Source organism: Ornithorhynchus anatinus, chromosome 5, assembly GCF_004115215.2.
Source record: "Ornithorhynchus anatinus isolate Pmale09 chromosome 5, mOrnAna1.pri.v4, whole genome shotgun sequence".
NCBI lineage: Eukaryota > Metazoa > Chordata > Mammalia > Monotremata > Ornithorhynchidae > Ornithorhynchus > Ornithorhynchus anatinus.
Genome location: NC_041732.1, coordinates 30,295,159 through 30,316,063, shown reverse-complemented (window position 1 = coordinate 30,316,063; position 20,905 = coordinate 30,295,159). Strand labels below are relative to the sequence as shown.

The 20,905-nt window shown below is 40.9% G+C and overlaps 1 protein-coding gene across 2 annotated transcripts in view; it reads left to right on the top strand.

Annotated features, from left to right (window-relative positions):
• Window positions 1-747: 747 nt before the first annotated feature.
• CERS3 (ceramide synthase 3) overlaps window positions 748-20,905 on the top strand; it is a 98,778-nt gene continuing 78,620 nt past the window's right edge. The window contains exons 1-2 of one of the 2 annotated variants that reach the window (XM_029064761.2): window positions 748-887; window positions 8,715-8,808. The gene's annotated coding sequence lies outside the window, so the exon portion shown is untranslated. The remainder of the gene's footprint in view (window positions 888-8,714; window positions 8,809-20,905) is intronic. The other variant, XM_029064763.2, reaches the window with a different exon arrangement.

Below are 20,905 nucleotides of genomic sequence, written 5' to 3'. Positions count from 1 at the left end.
ATGGTGTGCACAAAGAAGTGGAACTTTCAAAAGGAACCCTGTAAAGCTGATAGTTACTCTTTTATTTCTCCTGAATCAAACTTAAACAAAAGATTCAAGATTTCATTAGGTGTGTCTTTCTAGTTCTGTGACTTCTCTTTGGAATGGAAAAGGGCAAAGAAGTTCTAAATATGCTTTTTGCCCATCAAATATAGACTTACTAGTAACAATTATCTCTAGACTTTGTTGGTTTAAAAAGGATATTTAAGCAAGATACATGAAACTAAACATTATTGAGGAGTCAGTAGCTCTGTAGATGAGAAGAGGCTTAATTTTTAGGCATTTTATGCTGCTCAGTTTGCATTTTTGTTGGGAACAAGTTTTGGGGGGTTTTTCCGGATGGCAGCGTCTTGAAAATATTCTCAGTAGTATACAGAGAGCTAGAGTCGTCAGACCAGCTTGTTGTCCACAGCTCTGCACTACTATGTATTTCAAGTTTCCCTATTTATCTTTTCATGTAAGCAACCAACCCATCCTGTTCTCTAGTACCAGGGATGATTATATGTATAAAAATGCAACAAAGAACACGTATTTAAAACCCATTATGAAAAGTCATTGTACAGATTTTGTGGTTTCAGTGTGGTGAAACTAGATATCTTGAAGCTCCTCTTCAGTAATACCCCAAAACTTCATCCAGTAGTTGTGCATCACGTCACTGACCTCCCTCAGTCGGAAATCTTGACTTGCAACTTTACAGGGTGGGTCTCGGAAGAATTTCATAGCGTTGAACAGAGTTGGGGCGTGTTGATCTCTCATGAGAACGAAGCCAGGATGAATGGTCAGAATCCATGTCTCTGACTGCTCTTCGTTAGCGAGGCACACCTTGAGAGACAACGCGTTTCAGAAAGGTAGGGGCTCTCTTTCTTTCGCATTGTAAATTAAATGGTTGAAGCTGAAGAACTTTTAAGCCTCATTCAGGCTTGCCTGTTTTTCATCTGAGAGCAACGATCAGCAGTTCCAACCCAATATGCAGCAACAAATGTGAAGAGTGGAGATAAATGTTGGAGGAGGGGAGATTTAAATCTTTTTATGTATTTGCCACACATTTTCGTCGTAATAGCTCTCATATTTGTAAGACTTTTTCACCATTTAAATGCAGAGGTTAGAGTCCGAGTTCTTGCTTGTGATCCATTTTGCCTTTTGCTTGCTGCTGTACTTTTTGCGTGACTGAAATTAGCCTGAAACTTCGGGACTGATGTTGATTTTCTAAAAGAATTGGAGGCCCTGTTTTTGGCGGTGCATTCCTATGAATACATTGATAGGAACAGTCTCATTTATAATTTCAGTGATGTGAAAAAGGTGGTTGCCAGTTTCAGAGCTGTGAGGTAAAGATCATTTAAAAACATTTGAGAATTTAAGTTAGAGCAGGGCCAGGCTTGCTCGTATCAGTAGAGCAGACATTTCTGATCATTTAGACAAAACTCACTGAACCATTTAAGAGATGCAGGCCATGATCCTCACTTAACCAGTTTGCAAATAAGATTCTTTCAGAGGATTGTCTTTCCTTGCACCTTAGCAACTATTGAACTAGAAAGAGCCCTTATATAGCCTCAGATATTGTATTTATTTTGTACACAGGCAGGACAAAATGAATAAACCTTTTGACTTTTTCATTTTGCAAAAGGTGTTTCCCAATTAAAAAAAGCTAGTGTAATTTCCAGCCATCATAGAGGATTAGTAAAGTTTTATAAATCTGGTTTGAATATGATTTATGTCCTGCTTCCTATAAAAGAATCTTCCAGCGTCAGTGTCATCTGTCTTTGTGGAAATGATCTCTCAGCCTTGCAATTGGGTAGAGCTAGTTGAGATTCTGGAAGGAAAAATTCACCAGGTTAGAAAATTCCCCCTACTTCACTCCCCACATTCCTCTAACTAGGTTTCTGCCTCTTTCTTCCAAGTAAAAGTTACATTTCTTTATTAGAACCTTTTATTTTTGTACATGAACACGTATAATTTGGAGGGAATATTGATTGTAAGCTCATTATGGGTAGGGAAAGTGTCTGCTAATTCTCTTGTACTCTCCCAGGCACTTAGAACAGTGCTCAGTAAATATCATTATTTGACTGATTGACTAAATCTCTGTGCCAGGTCTATAAACTTGGCCCATTCTTTCAAACTCTGACTGATTTCCGGCACTGTTTTTGTGTTCAGAACTTTCGTGATAGTTCTCACTGCTTTGCAAAATACTTATTATAGCATTTAAATTTTATCATATCCTGATAAAGTATCATATCCTGATAAAATATCATGTCCAGCATCTTGTACAGTCACTATCCCGAGGCACACATCGGATAAGCCAGTCTGCCTCCTTGAAACACGCCTATATAACATAATAAAAGCAGGTGTGCTCTCGGAACATGCTTTTGTAATAAAATATAATGGGTCAGATTCATACCTTCACAATGATGGAGATGGTCCAATCTGTCACTGTTTTTGAAGTTCGTAGGGATGTTCCATACTAGATGCATTCTCTAGTAGCACAAGAGCTAGACAAGAAGCTGGTACAGTAATGTGATTTTGCTATCCCTTTCAATTTAGAGTTATGTAGAAAAAAAGAAGCAGCATGGCCTAGTGGAGAGAGCAGGGGCCCGGGAGTCAGAAGGAACTGGGTCCTAATCCCGGCTCTGCCAATTGTTGCTGTGTGACCATGGGCATCTCACTTAACTTCTCTGTGCCTCAGTTTCCTCAACTGTAAAATGGGGTTACCTGTTCTCCCTCCTACTTAGACTGTGACCTCCCATGGAGGAGTGGGGCTGTGTCCAACCTAATTAATTTATACATACCCCAGGGCTTAGGACAGGGTTTGACACCTAGTAAGCACTTAACAAATACTGTAATAAAAGTGAAGTCTCCAGTACTGCTATTATCTACATGAGCTTTTCTTGAGAGTGAGTTGAAGAGCTCAAGCCACAGAAAAAGAAAATTGAAATCACAACTGTGTGCATAACTGGACTATGCCAAATTATTCATAGAATTGCCTCACTGTTTTGCATGGGGGTAGGGCTATTATGCTGGATCCTATAAGAATTAAGTTTAGCAGTAAGGAGAGTAGGGGGAAAAAAAGAAGAAAATAGGGGGGAAAGAATGGGAGCAGGGCAGTGGAGATAAGGAGGCTCTTGAGATTTTGTTTTGTTTTGTTTTTTAACTTTTATTTCAGTCTCCCAAGCACTGCATGCAATAGATCCTCAGATAAATAAACACCCCCTCCCTTTTCTTCTTCCTATCCTGGAGTTCAAGGTCTCAGTTCTGAACTCCTTTAGTGAGAGCCTGCCTCCTTTGTATTATCAAGTACTGACCCTTCTCCTCTTCCTACCCCAACATAGGTTGCTTACAGTTATGTGGTACAATTTCCTCCACAAAAATGGGTTAGGGAAATTATGGAGTGGAATCTATTTTTCTAGTAAATACTGTGTTAGCAGACACAGAACTTCTTATTCCTTTAAAGGGGTTAGAAGCTTGGCTAGCATTTTGATGAGACTTTGTTGCCGTCAGTGTGAAGTCCTTGTAGGTTACCTGTAGTTGCAGTGGATAAATTTTTTCTTTTTTTTTCCTTTGGTATTTGTTAAGTGCTTGCTAGGTGTCAGATGCACTGGGGTAGATACAAGTGAATTAGGTTGGTCACAGTTCCGGTCCCACATGGGGCTCACAGTCTAAGTAGGAGGAAGAACAGAAGAACTGAGGCACAGATGACTTGATCAAGGTCACATAGCAAGCATTTGGCAGAACTGGGATTAGAGCCAGGTCCTCTGACTCCCAGGCCCATGCTCTTTCTTCTAGGCTGTGCTGCTTCTCTGACAGGAATGATTTGGTGTGCAGAAAATGCCTCAGTGGAGATGGATTTGGAGAAAGCCACCGCTAAGCCAGTAGCGTGAGTTTGATTCTAAATGAAATGAGAGGGGAACAGATATCACTGGTTCAGTTAGTATCAGGTATGGTGGTTCTGCTCTTGATCACTACTTCTATCTGTGAGGAGGGAGTGCTGTGAGGTAGAGAAATGAAGGACTCCCTAGTCTAGAAACAAACCATCTCCCCACCCGTGTATCTTGCTGTTTTCTCAAAAGATGAGTTCGTGGTTTTTCGAGCTCACCTATTTATTCAGGTGTTTGCACTGGGTAGATGAGAGATTTCAAACCTGGAGCCTAGAGAACTCAGCTCTCCCATAGTATATTTTCTACTATATATTATTTTTCAATTGGTATTTCAAAACAGCGCTAAAACGTGGTCATATGTTAAGCTGAAAACCAAACTAAAACAAAGCAGGACTTGTATTTAAAATCATAAGTGGCAGGAGTATGCATAGATTCTGCATCTTAAAGAATAACTTGAAGAAACCAAATTCTCCATGCAAATTTATATTCATGTTGGGTGATGTATGACACTATTTCCAAGGCTGTTAAATTTTTTTCAAAGTTCCTCACTGAAACAGATTCATTTTTAAGGGACAGAAAATGGTATGTTGGGAGGAGACTTTGTTTAGAGACATTACATGCAGTGTGCTCTTTTCCATAATTCTCAGATTTGTATTTTTTATATATTTATATATCTGATTACAGAATGGGTGTGTGCCTTGAAAAGACATTGAGCTATAACACAATCATTTTCTCTCAGCTCATTTGTCCAACTCACTACAAGGTAGAAGCCCTCTGGCAAGACTTACCCTAAATCACCTGGAGGTATAATTGACATCTGAGGTTATGTGTAATGACAGTTAATTGGTCAGTGGAAAGTTTTCTCTTGATTTTTACAGTGATTGAAATGCATCGGTCAAGAGAGATTATTTCAGAGACTTGATTTAAAAAAAGAATTCCCCAATCTAAGGAATTTACACCTCCCCAAAAATTACATTCACTTTGAATGTTTACTAAAGAATCAAAAAAACCTCAGTAATTATGGCAAATTTATTTCATTTAGATTCCATGCTAAGGCTCTTATTTACAAGATAGACTAAACACTGAAAAACTGGCATTGCACTCAGGATCATTAAATAAAATAAGCTATTCTATCAATCAATCAATGGTATTAATTTAGCACTTACAGTATGTAGAAAGCTGTAATGACAACAATAATAAGGGTATTTATTAAGCGCTTACTATGGCCAAGCACTTCTACATGCTGGGGTAGACACAAGGTAATCAAGTTGGACAGTGTGGGGCTCACACTCTTAATCCCCATTTTACAGATGAGGTAACTGAGGCACAGAAGTTAAGTGACTTGCCCAAGGTCACACAGTAGACAAATGGAGGAGCAGGGATTAGAACCCACATCCTCTGACTCCCAGGCCCATACTCCTGCCATCCACCTTCATCGTTAACGTATACACATTTTCAATTATTCATATGGTCACTTCACCCCAGTATATTGATGTTACTAACCACTGCATCCTCGTTCTTGCTCCTGCTATACCTACATGATTGACATCTGCTGCCCCACTATGCCCACAGCAGGGATCTTGAGTTTGGCACATGGTTATGCTTACTACAACAGTAAGCACTGAAATACCATTGACTAATTTGATGAACAATTAAACTCAATTCAGACCAGTGCAGCCAGAAAGTCCTACTGGTTAGAACTTTTCTAATTAACCTAATTTCTAAGAGATATGACCTAGATAACTCTGCAACATTACTGATAGCCACAGCCATTTTTCTCTTGACCAAAGGGGTCATTCCTTGGCACTGAATCCCCAGTTTTCTCTTCATCTAATAGTGTAGTTCAATAAGAGTTTTGAATGAGCCCAAGTTCAATAGTCCTTATATTTGAAATAATATCAGAGTCATCCTCCTAATGAAAAATGGAATCTCACAAGGAGACCTAGTCCTCCCATCTTTGAAGACCACTATGTTCAGCTCTTGGGTTTTATGCAGGTAGCATCATGGAGCCTCAGACCTGACCTAAACTCCAGAGGTCTGCTACAATAAGCATTTTCTTGCTTTGAAGGACCAAGATGCAGCCTTCAATGATGGGAGCTTTATTTGATTGCCAGAAACTATCTTTCACCATGGCTAAGCAAATTTCACCATCTTTCAATAGGGATATGGTGACCTGCTGAAATAACATACAACTGTATGGCTCTCTAGCAGATGAGAGCAAATCAGCCACTGGGCAACATTTCTACTTGTGTTGGACCTATTTTCCTTCATTTTGAGAATACCTGGGGAGAGCTAAAATGGCTCCAGAAAACCTCTTCTTCCCATGTTCCAGTGAAACAAGGGACAGCATTGTCTGGGGCTGGTTCTCAGTCACTCAATGAGTGATCCAAGGCTGGTGACCTGACACAGCCAAATGATGGTCCTGGGGAGTTGTCGAGTGTAAACCTGACCCAAATAATTTCTCCAAAAGTGCAATGTAGTCTGACAGCTAATACATTACTGATATTGACAACTATCAGCAGTCATTATGACTATTGTACACAACTTTACACTAACCCAAACAAAAACTAACACAAAAACAAAAACAACAACAAAAAAAAAACCCCACAGACATTTTCTAAGCCTGAGTTGCAGTTCTAGCCTAAAAACTAATGCCCAAAAGTGGTTGGATTAATTTGAGTTATCTATCACAACACACCAGAGGACACAGTGGAACTTGGGAAGCAAAGCGACTTAACTTAGTAGTAGTAGATAATGGATTTCTTAATATTATATTTTACTGAAACTATAACATCATCCACAGGGCCTCATAATTTGATTCAAGCAGTGAGAGATATGGCCTGCCCCTCAAAAGAAATATAATTTACTTCAGGTAAGAGCATGTATTAGGAAAATAAGCACTCAATAAATATGATTGAATGAATACAGATCAATTGGTTTCCAAGCATATTTCACCTCTAGTGTGAAAGCATCCTAGGTTTGCTATTACCACTACTACTAATTTTGGTATTAATAGCTTATTTACCAAGCACTCACTGTATTAAGATGCAAGATAACTCAGTGGGACACATTCCCTTGTCCCATGTAATATGATGGTAAAGATTTACTGTTTGATGTGAAGGTGGACGGGAGTGGGGAGATCTGTACTGAAAAGTTTTTTCAGAAAAATGACCCAGGCAGCAGAGTGAAATGCGGACTAGAGTGGGGAGAAACAGGAAGCCAGGAATTTAGTGAGGAGACTGATGCAGTAGTCACAGCAGAAAATGATCAGTAACTAGATCAGTGTGGTAGCATTTTAGATGGAGAGCAAAGCAGAGATTCTAGAGATGTTGGGAAGATAGAACAGGCAAGATTTTGCCACAGATTTAATTCATTGGTTAAATGAGAGAGAGAAATTGAGAAAAATGCCAAGATTGTGGGTTTGTGAGATGGAGGTTAAAGGTGTTTCTTTGGGTTTTTAAAGAATGGTAACTGTGCTTAACATAGTGCTTACTATGTGGCAGGCACAGTACAAATTAATCATATTTGTAGATACAAATAATCATGTGTCTTCGACAGTTCTTGTTCCACTTGGGGCTCACAGTAGTAATCCCTATTTTACCGATGAGCTAACTGAGGTACAGAGAAGTTGAATGACTTGCTCAAAGTCACCCAGCAGAAGAGAGGTGGAAATGGGCTTAGAACCCAGATCCTCTTTCTAGCCACTTTCCACTACGCCACACTGTTTCCTAAGGATAGTAAAGTCACAGGGAGATCATTTGGGTGGGAGATTAGGAGTTTAATTTTAGAGATGGTATGTTCGAGGTGGTAGAAATAACCTAGAGGCAGAAGAAAATGTGAGATTGCAGAGGAAAGAGGTCGGGCTGGAGAGGTAGATTTGGGAAACATCCATGTGGAGGTGTATTTGAAGCAATGGGAGCAAATGAGTTCTCCAAGGAGTAATCATAGCTGGAGAATAGAAGGGGACCAAGAACTGAGTCTTGAGGTACTCCCACAGTTAAAGGGTGGAAGGCAGAGGAGAAACCATTCTTGTCCATTTATATTATTTATCTCTTATTTTATTGGTATAATTGTATTTTCTCATATTATTGAGTTAATCCTAAAGTTCTTTCTAAAAATTCATTTATTTTCATTAATAGGGAAGCAGTGTGACCTAGTAGAAAATGCATGGGCCTGGAAGTCAGAAAACCTGGGTTCTAATCCCAGTTCCACTGTTTGTCTGCTGTGTGATCTTAGACAAGTTACTTAACTTCTCTGTCTTAGTTTCCTTAGCTGTAAAATGGGGATGAAATACCTGTTCTCCCTCTCATTTGGGCCATGAGCCCCATGTGGAACAGGGACTATGTCCTACCTGATTAACTTCTATCTACCATATCTCTAAGAATAGTGTTTGACATATAGTAAACACTTAACAAATACTAAAAAAAATTGTTTAATCATCAAGAGGAAGATTAAAAACATTTAAAACCTTAGTCAAAATTCTAGAAGCATCTTTTTAAGCAGTGAGGAATATTTAAAATGATTTGTCTCTCTATTTTCTATTTCTTCAATGAAATTTCACATTAGCTTTTTAATCATATTTAAAATGTAAAATGTACAAACAAAAGCACAGATGATATATACTAATAATTTTAAATGTTACTAAATATAACTCTAAGTTAATTTTCTTCAGTATTCTGTTTCATATATTGAAAAGCAGTGTACTGCAATCATAAAACAGTATAATAATTATAACATTTAAGAACTAATCCAGTAAGAGATTTAGCAACATGGCTTAATAGTCGCCTTCCATTTCCTACTTCACAGGAATGCTGTGAAGATAAATGGATCCGTGAGACAATAAATATCGCATATGTGAAGTTCTTAGAGTTTCTTGGTTGAAAGGTGTACATAATTGAAGGTGATTATTATTTTATTATTATAATTGTCATTTTTTTACCCTAACTGAGATTTTTGCCAACATTTACCTCAAGAATAACTATCATTTTTTGAGTTATCTTTAACCTTCCTTTGGAATCCATGTTTTCAGATTCTCATTGAATGTAATTTGTCATGTGCATTTCAGTGACTCCAAGCTACTTCATGATTAGTTGTACATTAGCTAATTACCCTGATAATGCAGGTCTCAAAATACACTGACCTCAATTGTGTGTGTGTGTGTCAGTTCTGAAATCCCCCTCCCGCATCCAAAAACACTTTGACTCTGAAATATCTGGCTGATCTGTGCCAAATCTTATTGGTGGTAGTGCCTATATGGTTACTTTGCTTATGTAAATTCAGCCTGAATGTAGTGATGTAAATCAATCAATCAGTTGAACTTATTGAGCACCTACCATCCATTGATGACTGAACTGAGTGCTTGGGAGAAAGTTACTGGACGTGAGGATTTCTGCTTACTGGGAGCTAGCGGAGAAAACACTAAAATAATATACAAATAAGAGGACAAAGGAAAATTGGGTATGTAGTTGACTGGTTGGTCAAGTAACTGGGTCTGGAAGTTGATATGTACAGAAGTGCTTCAGATAGATAGTTCAGAGATCCTGACATCATAGCTGGGAAAATATAACCTGGGAAGGGACAAGACTATAAGCTCATTGAGATCAGAGAACGTGTCTGTATATTGTTATATTATACTTATATTGTCTAGAAGTGGGGAGACAGACATCAAAACAAGTAAGCTAGATGTGGACAGGGAACCTGACTGCCAACTCTGTTGTACTCTCCCAAGAGCTTAGTTCAGTGTTATGCACTTTATAAGCACTCAGTAAATACCACTGAATCAAATGAATGAAGAGGGGGCTCTGGAGCTAGGGGTGGAGGTCAGGGAGATGAGAGCAAAACACAATGAGTAGATTTACAATATTCTTTCAGAAACTGTAGCTGAGTGATTGTTCAATTTGTAAGATGGGAATTGTTCTGGTTTCTGGAATTTATTTTTCAACCTTGCAAAAGACTATAGGGCCCACTGTCTTAGTTATTGAAATCTCCCCCTAGACTGTAAACTCCTGTGGGCAGGGACTGTATCCACCAACTCTGTTATATTGTACTCTCCCAAGCACCTAGTACAGTGCTCTGCACACAGTAAGCACTCAATAATAAGTTGATTGATCTCACTAAATAAATATATTGACATCTCCTCCGTGGTCTTCACCCCAAGGCTAGCCTTAGGTCAGCCATGATTTGATTCCAGGTATCACAGAGGTAAATATCATCATCATCAAAATCAATGGTATTTGTTCTGCTCTTACTCTAGAGCACTGTACTAAGTACTATTCTACACCCCACAACCTCTAATATTCTCAGTGCTGTACAACCAGATCTCAATTATCCTCAGAGATGGAGGACAGAACACAAAGCCTCAAAATTTCAGATGGCTAAAGGGACTAATAGTTTCACCTTTCCAGTAATATTTTACCAAGATGGGACCAAATAGTAAAATTAATCTGAATTTTATCTCTTGTCTGTCACTTCATGACAAAGCTGCTGCTGCACACAACACTTGTGTACATATGCACATATTTATAATTATATTATTTATATTAATGATGTGAATGAATATATAATTATATTTATTTATAATGATGCTATTGATGCCTGTTTACTTGTTTTGATATCTGTCTCCTCCCTTCTAGACTGTGAGCCTGTTGTGGGTAGGAATTGTCTCTGTTGCTGAATTATACTTTCCAAGCTCTCAGTAGAGTGCTCTGCACACAGTAAGCGCTCAATAAATACGATTGAATGAATGAATGAATGAATGATGAATGAAGAAATGGTCAGAGGGAGAGATGAAAAGTCCAAAGCAGTTGAAAGTTGATTAGGGTCAGACACTACTAGTACAGCTATGCAAATTCCTCAGAGGCCAGTTTCCAGGGAGGGAAGTTTTGGGGAATTAGTGATTTTCTTGTGACGTTACAGTCTCAATGTGGGCATATAATGTATCTACCAACTCTGTTATATTGTACTCTCCCAAATGCCTAGTGCAGTGCTCTGCACACGGCAAGCCCTCAATAAATACTATTGACTGATTAGTCGGTCAGGGTGAAGGAGTGCTGCTACTCCCCGCCGCCTCCCTGGAAAAATACTACTACTACTACTACTAATAATGTTGGTATTTGTTAAGCAATGTTTGGGGAAGCAGCGTGGCGCAGTGGAAAGAGCATGGGCTTTGGAGTCAGAGCTCATGAGTTCGAATCCCAGCTCTGCCACTTGTCAGCTGTGTGACTGTGGGCAAGTCACTTAACTTCTCTGTGCCTCAGTTCCCTCATCTGTAAAATGGGGATTAAGACTGTGAGCCCCCACGTGGGACAACCTGATTCCCCTGTGTTTACCCCAGCGCTTAGAACTGTGCTCTGCACATAGTAAGCGCTTAACAAATACCAACATTATTAAGCGCTTACTATGTGCAGAGCACTGTTCTGAGCACTGTTCTAAGCACTGGGGTAGATACAGGGGTAATCAGGTTGACCCACGTGAGGGTCACAGTCTTAATCCCCATTTTACAGATGAGGTAACTGAGGCACAGAGAAGTCAAGTGACTTGCCCACAGTCACACAGCTGACAAGTGGCAGAGCAGGGATTCAAACCCATGACCTCTGACTCCCAAGCCCATGCTCTTTCTACTGAGCCAAGGTACAATGGGCATTTATCCTGGAGTTGACTCTTTTGCCTGGGAAGGGCTTTAAAGATCAGATCATCTATTTAGGTAGAGAGGTTATATACATTACTGATCATAGTTGCCATGGAGAAATTAGCATTCATTCATACATTTATTCAATTGTATTTATTGAGCACTTACTGTGTGCAGAGCACTGTACTAAGTGCTTGGGAGAGTACGATAAGCAACAAACAGACACATTCCCTGCCCACATTGAGCTGACACTTAGCAGGTACTTGCAGGATCTCTAAGATTCTGACTTTTTTTTTGCCCACTCAGGAACTTGGATATAGGGTTCGGGGACAAGGGTTTTGAGACTAGAAAATGAACCCTCAATTGATAAAGAGAGAGAGCAACTTCATTTGGCTTTACTTCTGGAAAGAGCATGGGCTTGGGAGTCAGAGGTCATGGGTTCTAATCCTGACACCACCAATTGCCAGCTATGTGACTTTGGGCTAGTCACTTAACAACTCTGTGCCTCAGTTACCTCATCTGTAAACTGGGGATTAAGACAGTGAGCCCCAGGTGGGACAACCTGATTGCGTTGTATCTACCCCTGCGCTTAGAACAGTGCTTGGCACATATTGAGTGCTTAACAAATACCATTATTATTATTGTTTCCTAATGGAATAGTAACAGTTTCCCCAAAGCCCAGGGAAGTCTACAAATCAGATAACTTTATTCATAAAATAAATAAGGCCAGGATTCTACTTTCTTCCCCTAAAAGGGAAACATTTGCTCCCATTTCCCTCTATCCTGGAAGCTCACTGTAGACAGAGAACTGGTGAGAAGCAGCGTGGCTCAGTGGAAAGAGCATGGGCTTTGGAGTCAGAGGTCATGGGTTTGAATTCTGGCTCTGCCACTTGTCAGTTGTGTGACTTTGGGTAAGTCACTTAACTTCTCGGTGCCTCAGTTACCTCATCTGTAAAATGGGGATTAAGACTGTGAGCCCCACCTGGGACAACCTGATTCCCCTTTGTCTCCCCCAGCACTTAGAACAGTGCTTGGCACATAGTAAGCGTTTAACATATACCAACATTATTATTATTATTATTACCAACTCTGTTCTGTCTCCCAAGCACTTAGTATGGTGCCCTGCACACAGTAAACACCCAATCAATATCATTGATTGATGGATTTCAAGTTCAAATGAATTATGTTCAGAAGGGATCCCACCTATCGGAAAGAACCCTGTGCTGCCCACACAGTAACAGGGTGAAGGCCTCATGGCCCTAAGAGTTGGTCCACCCTCAGCCTGCTGTTGGCCCCTATTAATAAAATAATAATATTATTATGGTACTTGTTAAGCACTTAGTATGTGTCAAGCACTGTTCTAAGCGCTAAGGTAGATACAAGTTAATCAGGTTGGACACAGTTCCTGTCCCTCATAGGGCTCAGATTCTTAATCCCCATTTTACAGATGAGATAACTGAGGCACAGAGAAATGAAGTGACTTGCCCAAGGTCACACAGCAGACATGTGGCAGAACCAGGATTGGAACTCAGGTACTTCTGACTCCCAGTCCCGTGCTCTATCCACTAAACCACAACGCTTTTTAAGTGTTCACTAATTTACTACATGTACCAAGGATCTTACGACACTCAAAGGGCACAGACATGGGAATTGGATCTTAAAGGGAGAGAGCAAGGGTTCAAAGGATATAACTCATCAGGCAAAGAGAAATCAAGGCATAATGTTAAAATTTGCTCCCTAGTATGTAATACAGATTCCCCAGATGGAATAACTGGTATAATGGCCAGAAGTGAAGCTTTGGCTTTGATTCAGAGTGTGATTATTTTCTAATCTCTGGTTTGTAAAGGCAGGTCTCTTTATATAAAATGTAGACAGCAAACGGAGAGCTGCAGAATAGAAAATGATTAGGACCCAGACAGTAATTTAACAGTCAGTGAATTCATATACCCCAGATGGAAAAATGGCACTGTGGCTTCTGCATTTTTGCTCCTTACTTCTGTCCTTCATTGCCTCAATTATTATGATGAATTTCTCATCTTCTACTTTTGTGATTCTTTTGTCAATGAACGGCATTCTGTGGAGGAAGCAAAAAGGGAGCACCATTTGAAGAAACCCTATCTTAATGCAGTATGATGAAAAGCATTTTCAAGTAATTCAGATATGGTATTTTCCTTAATCATTAGGCCTCTGCCATCCCAGTTCCTCCCCCTGACTTTTTCCAGAATGAAGCCAGTTAATCAACCTTATTCATTTATTTAGCGATTAGCATGTGCAGAGCACTACTAAGTGCCTGGGAGAATACAATATATCAGACACACTCCCTGCCCACAGCAAGTTACCAGAGTAATACCTGTCCCCTTTGAAAAAGTGTCTGCTTCAGAATTCCTTCTGGAGTTGCTCACAGAAATGATCATTAGGCCATTATTCATACCTTTGCTTAGGTGTATTCCAAAAAGGAAACTGGTCTTCTTTCTGATAACTCAGACTGATCATGATCCAAATTCCCTTCCCAGCTTTCCACCAAATAGAGTTTGAATATTTTCCTCCCTGCCCCAAACTCACATAGTCAAGGTCAATTTAGGTAAGAATTCAAAGGAGTTTTGCTGGAAAAGGTCTAGCCTGATTTAGCAATTTGGATAGAGGTACAACTTGTTCAACGTTGACTCCTTTTCAGTTAGACTGCTTGAACTGAAAAGAAGTCAGCAAGGAGATCAATTAATCAATCAATGATATTTATTGGATGTTAGGGCTGGTAAACATTGGGGAAAGTGAGGAAAGACATGCCAGATGGACACCCGCACACCCAGAGACAGATACACATGGAAATCCATGTTTTAAAGTTTCTACTTCCCTGGATGAGAGTGTTATGAAAAGAGAGAGAAGGTGCCACATGGTACTCGCTGTAGAAAGAGTAGTAGTGATGGAATGCCCTCCCTCCTCACATCCGCCAAACTAACTCTTTTCCCCACTTCAAGACCCTACTGAGACCTCCCCTCCTCCAGGAGGCCTTCCCAGGCTGAGCCCTCCCTTTGCCTCTTCTCCTCCTCCCCTCCCCAAAGCCCTTGTATATATTTGTACATATTTATTGCTCTATTTTATTAATGATATGTATATATCTATAATTCTATTTATCTATTTTGATGCTATTGATGTCTACTTGTTTTGTTTAGTTGTCTGTCTCCCCATTCTAGACTGTGAGTTCGTTGTTGGGTAGGGATTCTGTCTGTTGCCAAACTGTACTTTCCAAGTGCTAAGTACAGTGCTCTACACACAGTAAGTGTTCAATAAATACAACTGAATGAATGAATGAATGAATTTATTGAGGGCCTCCTGAGAGCAGTGCATTTAGGAAGTACTCTGATAGCTTACCCTCTGTTGGGGGCAGACAAGACAGAGATATTAACAAGTGGTGGAATCAACATACATAAAATTGAATGTTATATCAAATATTTGTATTTACACAAGTTTTGAGGTTAGGTATAAATGAATAGATGCATAAGTTCAAGAGGTGGCTCAAAGGTTGATAAAGTTCAGTATGTTGGAAGGTAAATGTGCTCAGTTCTGCCATAATGGGTTTTCACTACATGTTTTGGCTAAAGTGCTGCTAGAAGATTGCAGAACATTTGTTCAACAATATAAGTTCATATGGATATAGCACCTAGTGTTGGAAAAAATAGTTTGCACAAGCAGAGAGCATCAGAAAAAGTGAATATTACAGTGTGACTTTTCCTTAATCATATGTTTTATGATTATACTGTAGAAACAGTGTGGCTTAGCGGAAAGAGCTTGGGAGTCAGAAGCCACAGGTTCTAATGCCGGCTCCACCACTTGTCAGCTGTGTGACCTTGGCAAGTCACTTAACTTCTCTGTGCCTCACTTAACCCATTTATAAAATGGGGATGAAAACTGTGAACCCTACTTGGGACAACCTGATTACCTTGTATCTACCCCAGCTCTTAGAACAGTGTTAGCACATTATAAGCACTTAACAAATACCAATGTTATTATTATTGTGATTATGTATAGACTGTCTACTGAGTGCAAAGCACTATTCATATCAGTTGGGAGAGTAGAATAAAAAGAGAGACCATGATCCCTGTCGTAAAGGAACTTACAAACTAGTGGAGAAGTGTGGCCGTAAAATAAATTACATCAAGAGATGGTGGAGTTGAGCACAGTGCCCAGGATTAAGGACCTCAGATGGGGAAGACGGTGGTTGTGATGGGGAAGACGGTGGTTGTGATGGGGAAGTTAGGTAGAGGAGAAAGTTTAGGAGGGAAGATGAGGTGTGTCACATCCACCAAACTAACTCTGTTCCCCTCTTCAAAGCCCTACTGAGGGCTCACCTCCTTCAGGAGGCCTTCCCAGGCTGAGCCCTCCTTTTCTTCTGCTCCTCCCCTCCCCATTGCCCCGACTCCCTCTCTCTGCTCTATCCCCTTCCCCTCCCCACAGCCCTTGAGTATATGTGTACATATTTATTACTTTATTTTATTAATGATGTGTATGTATCTGTGATTCTATTTATCTATTGATGGTATTGATGTCTGTCTACTTGTTTTGTTTTGTTGTATGCCTCCCCCTTCTAGACTGTGAGCCTGTTGTTGCGTAGGGATTGTGTCTATCTGTTGCCAAATTGTACTTTCCAAGTGCTTACAACAGTGTTCTGCACACAGTAAGCACTCAACAGATACAAATGAATGAATGAAAGGTGTTCAGTTTTGGACATATTGTGCTTGAGGTGCTAGGGGGACCTGGGGATAGAAGGAAATGCTATGAGAAGCAGCATGGCCTAGTGGATGGAGCACGGGCCTGGGAGTCAGAAATTCTAATCCCAGCTCGGCCACCTAATCTGCTGTGTGACCTTGGGTGAGTCATTTCACTTCTCCGTGCCTCAGTTCCATCATCTATATAATCGGGTTTAAAACTGTGGGCCCCATGTGGGACAGGGACTGTGTCCAACCTGATAAGCTAATATCTACCCCAGTGCTTAGAACAGTGCTTGACACATAGTAAGAGCCTAACAAATGCCATCATTAAATGCAAGTGTCTTGAGGAAAGGGTTTGGGGATAGCAAGGTCGACTTGAGGGTCAAGTGCAAAGAAGTGGTAGTTGAAGCCATGGGGGTAGATGAGCTGTCCAAGAGAATGAGTGTGAAGTTAAAACAGAAGAGCACCACATATCAGACTTGAGGGACACCCAGAGTTAGTGGGTGGGAGTCAAAGGAAGAGCCAGCAAAAGAGATTAAAAAAGGATTATCCATAGAAGTAAGAGTATAACCAGGAGAGAACTGAGTCGGTAAAACCAAAGTTAGCTAGCATTTCCAGGAGAGGAGAGTGGTTTACAGTGACCATGGCAGCCAAGAGGTCCTGGGGAATTGGGATGAATTCTGTTAAATTTGACAAGGGGGAGAATCTATTGGTGATCTTGGAGCTGGAATTCTCAGTGTAATGAGAACAGGAGAATCTGGATTGTAGAAGGTCTAGAACAAAGAAGAGGAAAAAGAGGAAGCAGCAGGTGCGTATACAACCACTTCAAGGAGTTTGGCAGCAATAGTACAGGATGTAAGGAGGGAGATGGGGTGATTGATGGATTATGCAATGGGATTCAGAATAGGTTTTCAGTAAGATGTGAGTGAGTTTGAAGCCATCAGGCATGATCTCCCTAAAATATCCCATGCTCCTCACCAGTCCCTCCTCCTCCTGCCCACTCTCTGATTCTCCCATCTTTTCCAGCAGTATCTCAAGAGGCGATCTCCCATCTCAAATTCTAATAATAATAATAATAATGTTGGTATTTGTTAAGCGCTTACTATGTGCCGAGCACTGTTCTAAGCGCTGGGGTAGACATAGGGGAATCAGGTTGTCCCACGTGGGGCTCACAGTCTTAATCCCCATTTTACAGATGAGGGAACTGAGGCACAGAGAAGTTAAGTGACTTGCCCACAGTCACACAGCCGACAAGTGGCAGAGCTGGGATTCGAACTCATGAGCCCTGACTCCAAAGCCCGTGCTCTTTCCATTGAGCCACGCTGCTTCTCATTCTACCCCCTCCACCTAATAATACCCCCTCCACCTAATAAATTCTACCCCCTCCACCTAATAATAATAATAATGATGGTATTTGTTAAGTGCTTTCTATGTCCCAGGCACTGTACAAAGCACTGGAGTGGGTACAAGCAAATCGGACTGGACATGGTCCCTTGTCCCATGTGGGTTTCATAGTCTCAATACCCATTTTTCAGATGAGGTAACTGGGGCACAGAGAAGTTAAGTGACTTGCCTAAGGTCACCCAGCAGACAAGTGGCAGATATGGGATTAGAACCCAGGTTCTTCTGACTCCCAGGCCCATGCTCTATCCACTAGGCTTGCTTATACCTCTGACCCCATTGCTTCACACCATATCAAAACACTTGCCCTCTCCCATCTTCCCTCCCTGACATTAATCATCAACAGTTCACATTCCCTACTACTTTCAAGCATGCTCATGTCTGCCCTAGCCTAAAAGAACCCTCCCTTGATCCATTGACTTCCTCCACATATTGCCCAATCCTCCTCCTACCTTTCCTCTCCAAACTCCTTATTGAACTCCAAACTCTCCACTGTCTCCACTTCCTTTCCTTCAATTGTCTCCTTGACCCTTTAAAATATGATTTTCTCTCTCTTCACTCCACAGAAACTGCCCACCAATGACCTTCTTCTTGACAAATCCGATGGCTTCTACTCCATCCAAATCATCCTCCACCTCTCATTTCTCATTATCTAACCTTGGTTTCAGTGACACTATCCTCTCCTGGTTCTCCTCCTATAACGAGTCTACTAATTCTGTTATACTGTACGCTCCCAAAATCTTAATACGGTGCTCTGAACACATTAATCAGTAATAAATGATTTATTGATTAATCTCTCTGACCACTCTTTTTCAGTCTTTTGCAAGGGTTCCTTTTCTGCCTCTCACCTTCAAACTGTGGCAGTTCATCAAGGCTAAGTTCTGGGTCCCCAGCTATGCTCCATTTACACCCACTCCCTTGGAGAACTCATTTGCTCCCTTGACTTCAAATCCCATCTTTACAGAGGTGATTACCAAGCCTACTTCTCTATTGCTGACCTCCCTACTTCTCCATAGTCTCACATTTCCTCCTACCTTCAAGGTATTTCTACTTGGATATCCCACTAACACTTCAAATTTAATTTGCTCGAGAACTCCACATCTTCCCACCAAATCCTGTGCTCTCCCTGACTTTTCCATCACTGTAGACAACACCACTACCCTCCCTTTCTCAGATATCCATAACTTTTGCATTAACCTTGCCACAACACTGACAATTCACACAAATATTAAATCTGTCATCAAATCTGTTTGTTTTGATCATCCCAACATCTCTAGAATTCTCCCTTTCCTCCCCATCCAAACTGTTACCATACTGATCTGAGAACTTATCATATGCTGCCTCAACTACTGTAACAGCCTCCTTACTGACCTCCCTGCCTCCTCTCTCCTCACTTCAGCCCTTACTTTACTCTGCTGCCCAGATCCTTTTGCTAAAAACTCTTCAGCCCATGTCTCCCCACTCCTTAAGAATCTCCAGTGATTGCCCATTCACTGCCACATCAAACAAAATTTCCTTTCCAATGGCTTTAAGGCACTCAATCAGCTCTCCCCACCTACCTCACCTTGATCTACTTTAACCTAGCTTGTACACTTCACTCCTCCGATGCCAGTCTACTCACTGTACCTTGATCTACTCTCTTGCCACCATCCACCTTTCCCACTGTCATCATCATCAGCATCACCAATCCTGCACTTATTGTGTGCAGAGCATTTGGGAGAGTAAAATGTAGCAGTCGGTTGACATGCTCCCTGCCCACAGTGAGCTTAGAGTCTAGGTGGGGAGACAGACATATAAATAAATAAATTATGGATAAACAAAGAAATGCTGTGGGGAGGGGTAAAGCAAGGCTGTAAATACAAATGCAAGGGTGATACAGAAGGGAGTGCAAGAAGAGGAAAGGAGTGTTTAGTTGGAGAAGGCCTCTTGAAGGAGATATGATTTCAATAAGGTTTTGAAGGTCATCTGTTGAATATGAAGAAGGAGGGTTTTCCAGGGCAGAGGCAGGATGTTTGCTAGAGGTTGGAGGCAAAATAGATGAGACTGAGGTTCATTGAATAGGTTGACAATAGAGGAGCGAAGTATGTGGGCTGGGTTGTAGTAGGCAAGGAGTGAGGTAAAGTGGGTGGCAAGGTGATCGAATGCTTTAAAACCAACGTAAGGAGTTTCTGTTTGATGCAGGCAACCACTGGAGGTTCTTGAGGAGTGAGGATACATGGACTGAATGGTTTTTCATAGAAAAATTATCTGGACAGCAGACTGAAGTATGGACTAGAGTGGAGAGAGGAGGCAGAAGGTCAGTGAGGTGGCCTCCCTGTCCTCCCTGTGGTCTGGAACTCCTTCTCTCTTCTTATCTGGCAGAGCACTACTCTTCCCAAAAGCCTTGTGGACAGAGAACATGTCTACCAACTCTGTTATAGTGTACTCTCCCAAGAACTTAGAAAAGTGCTCTGCACTCAGTAAGCAATCAACAAATACAATTGATTGATTGATTAAAATCACATCTCTAAGAAGACTCTCTACTCAGCCCTTAATTCACCTACCTTCTTCTGCCTTCTGTATCAGCTATTCATTTGGGTCTATTCCCTTTAAGCACTTGATATTCACCCTACCTTCAGCGCTACATATCTGTAATTATGGACATATCTGTAATTAATTTTAATATCTGTCTCCTCCTCTTGATTGTTAGCCTATTGTGCCAGAGGTTCCAGACAGATACAGCGGAAGTAGGGAGGGAGGTGAGCAACTCCAGTGTACTAGAAGAACGAGGTGTATGTGAAATTTGTTACTCCTGAAAGCTGTGGAAGCAGAGCTCAGCAATAAGTTCAAGCACAATTTGAATGAGAAAGCTATAGTGAGCTATTAGAGAAAAAATCTAGAAGGCTTCAGGAGCCTGAAGCTCTGAGTGAGAGACTTGGCCACCTCCATGCAATGTGTCAATGACTGAATGAGTTCCTGAATCCCAGCCCTGTGCTGTGGCCACTGAGCCTGAGTCTGATTAGCATAAAAAGAAGACAATTTATGAAGCAAGTAAACGTTACTCACCAGGAGGATAGATTGCAGTGTTCTGGTTGAAATGAGCCAAGTATTTCGCACCCATTTTAAAGAAAATTGAATGCCTGATGTTAATTGGGTTAGAATTTCCTAATACTATGTCACTGTTGCCTAGATCCCTATCTAGAGGGCCTCATCATGGATTATTATCCCTACTTAAACTTCAGACCACAAGGAAAATGTTGCTTCTGTAATGGAGAGAACACTTT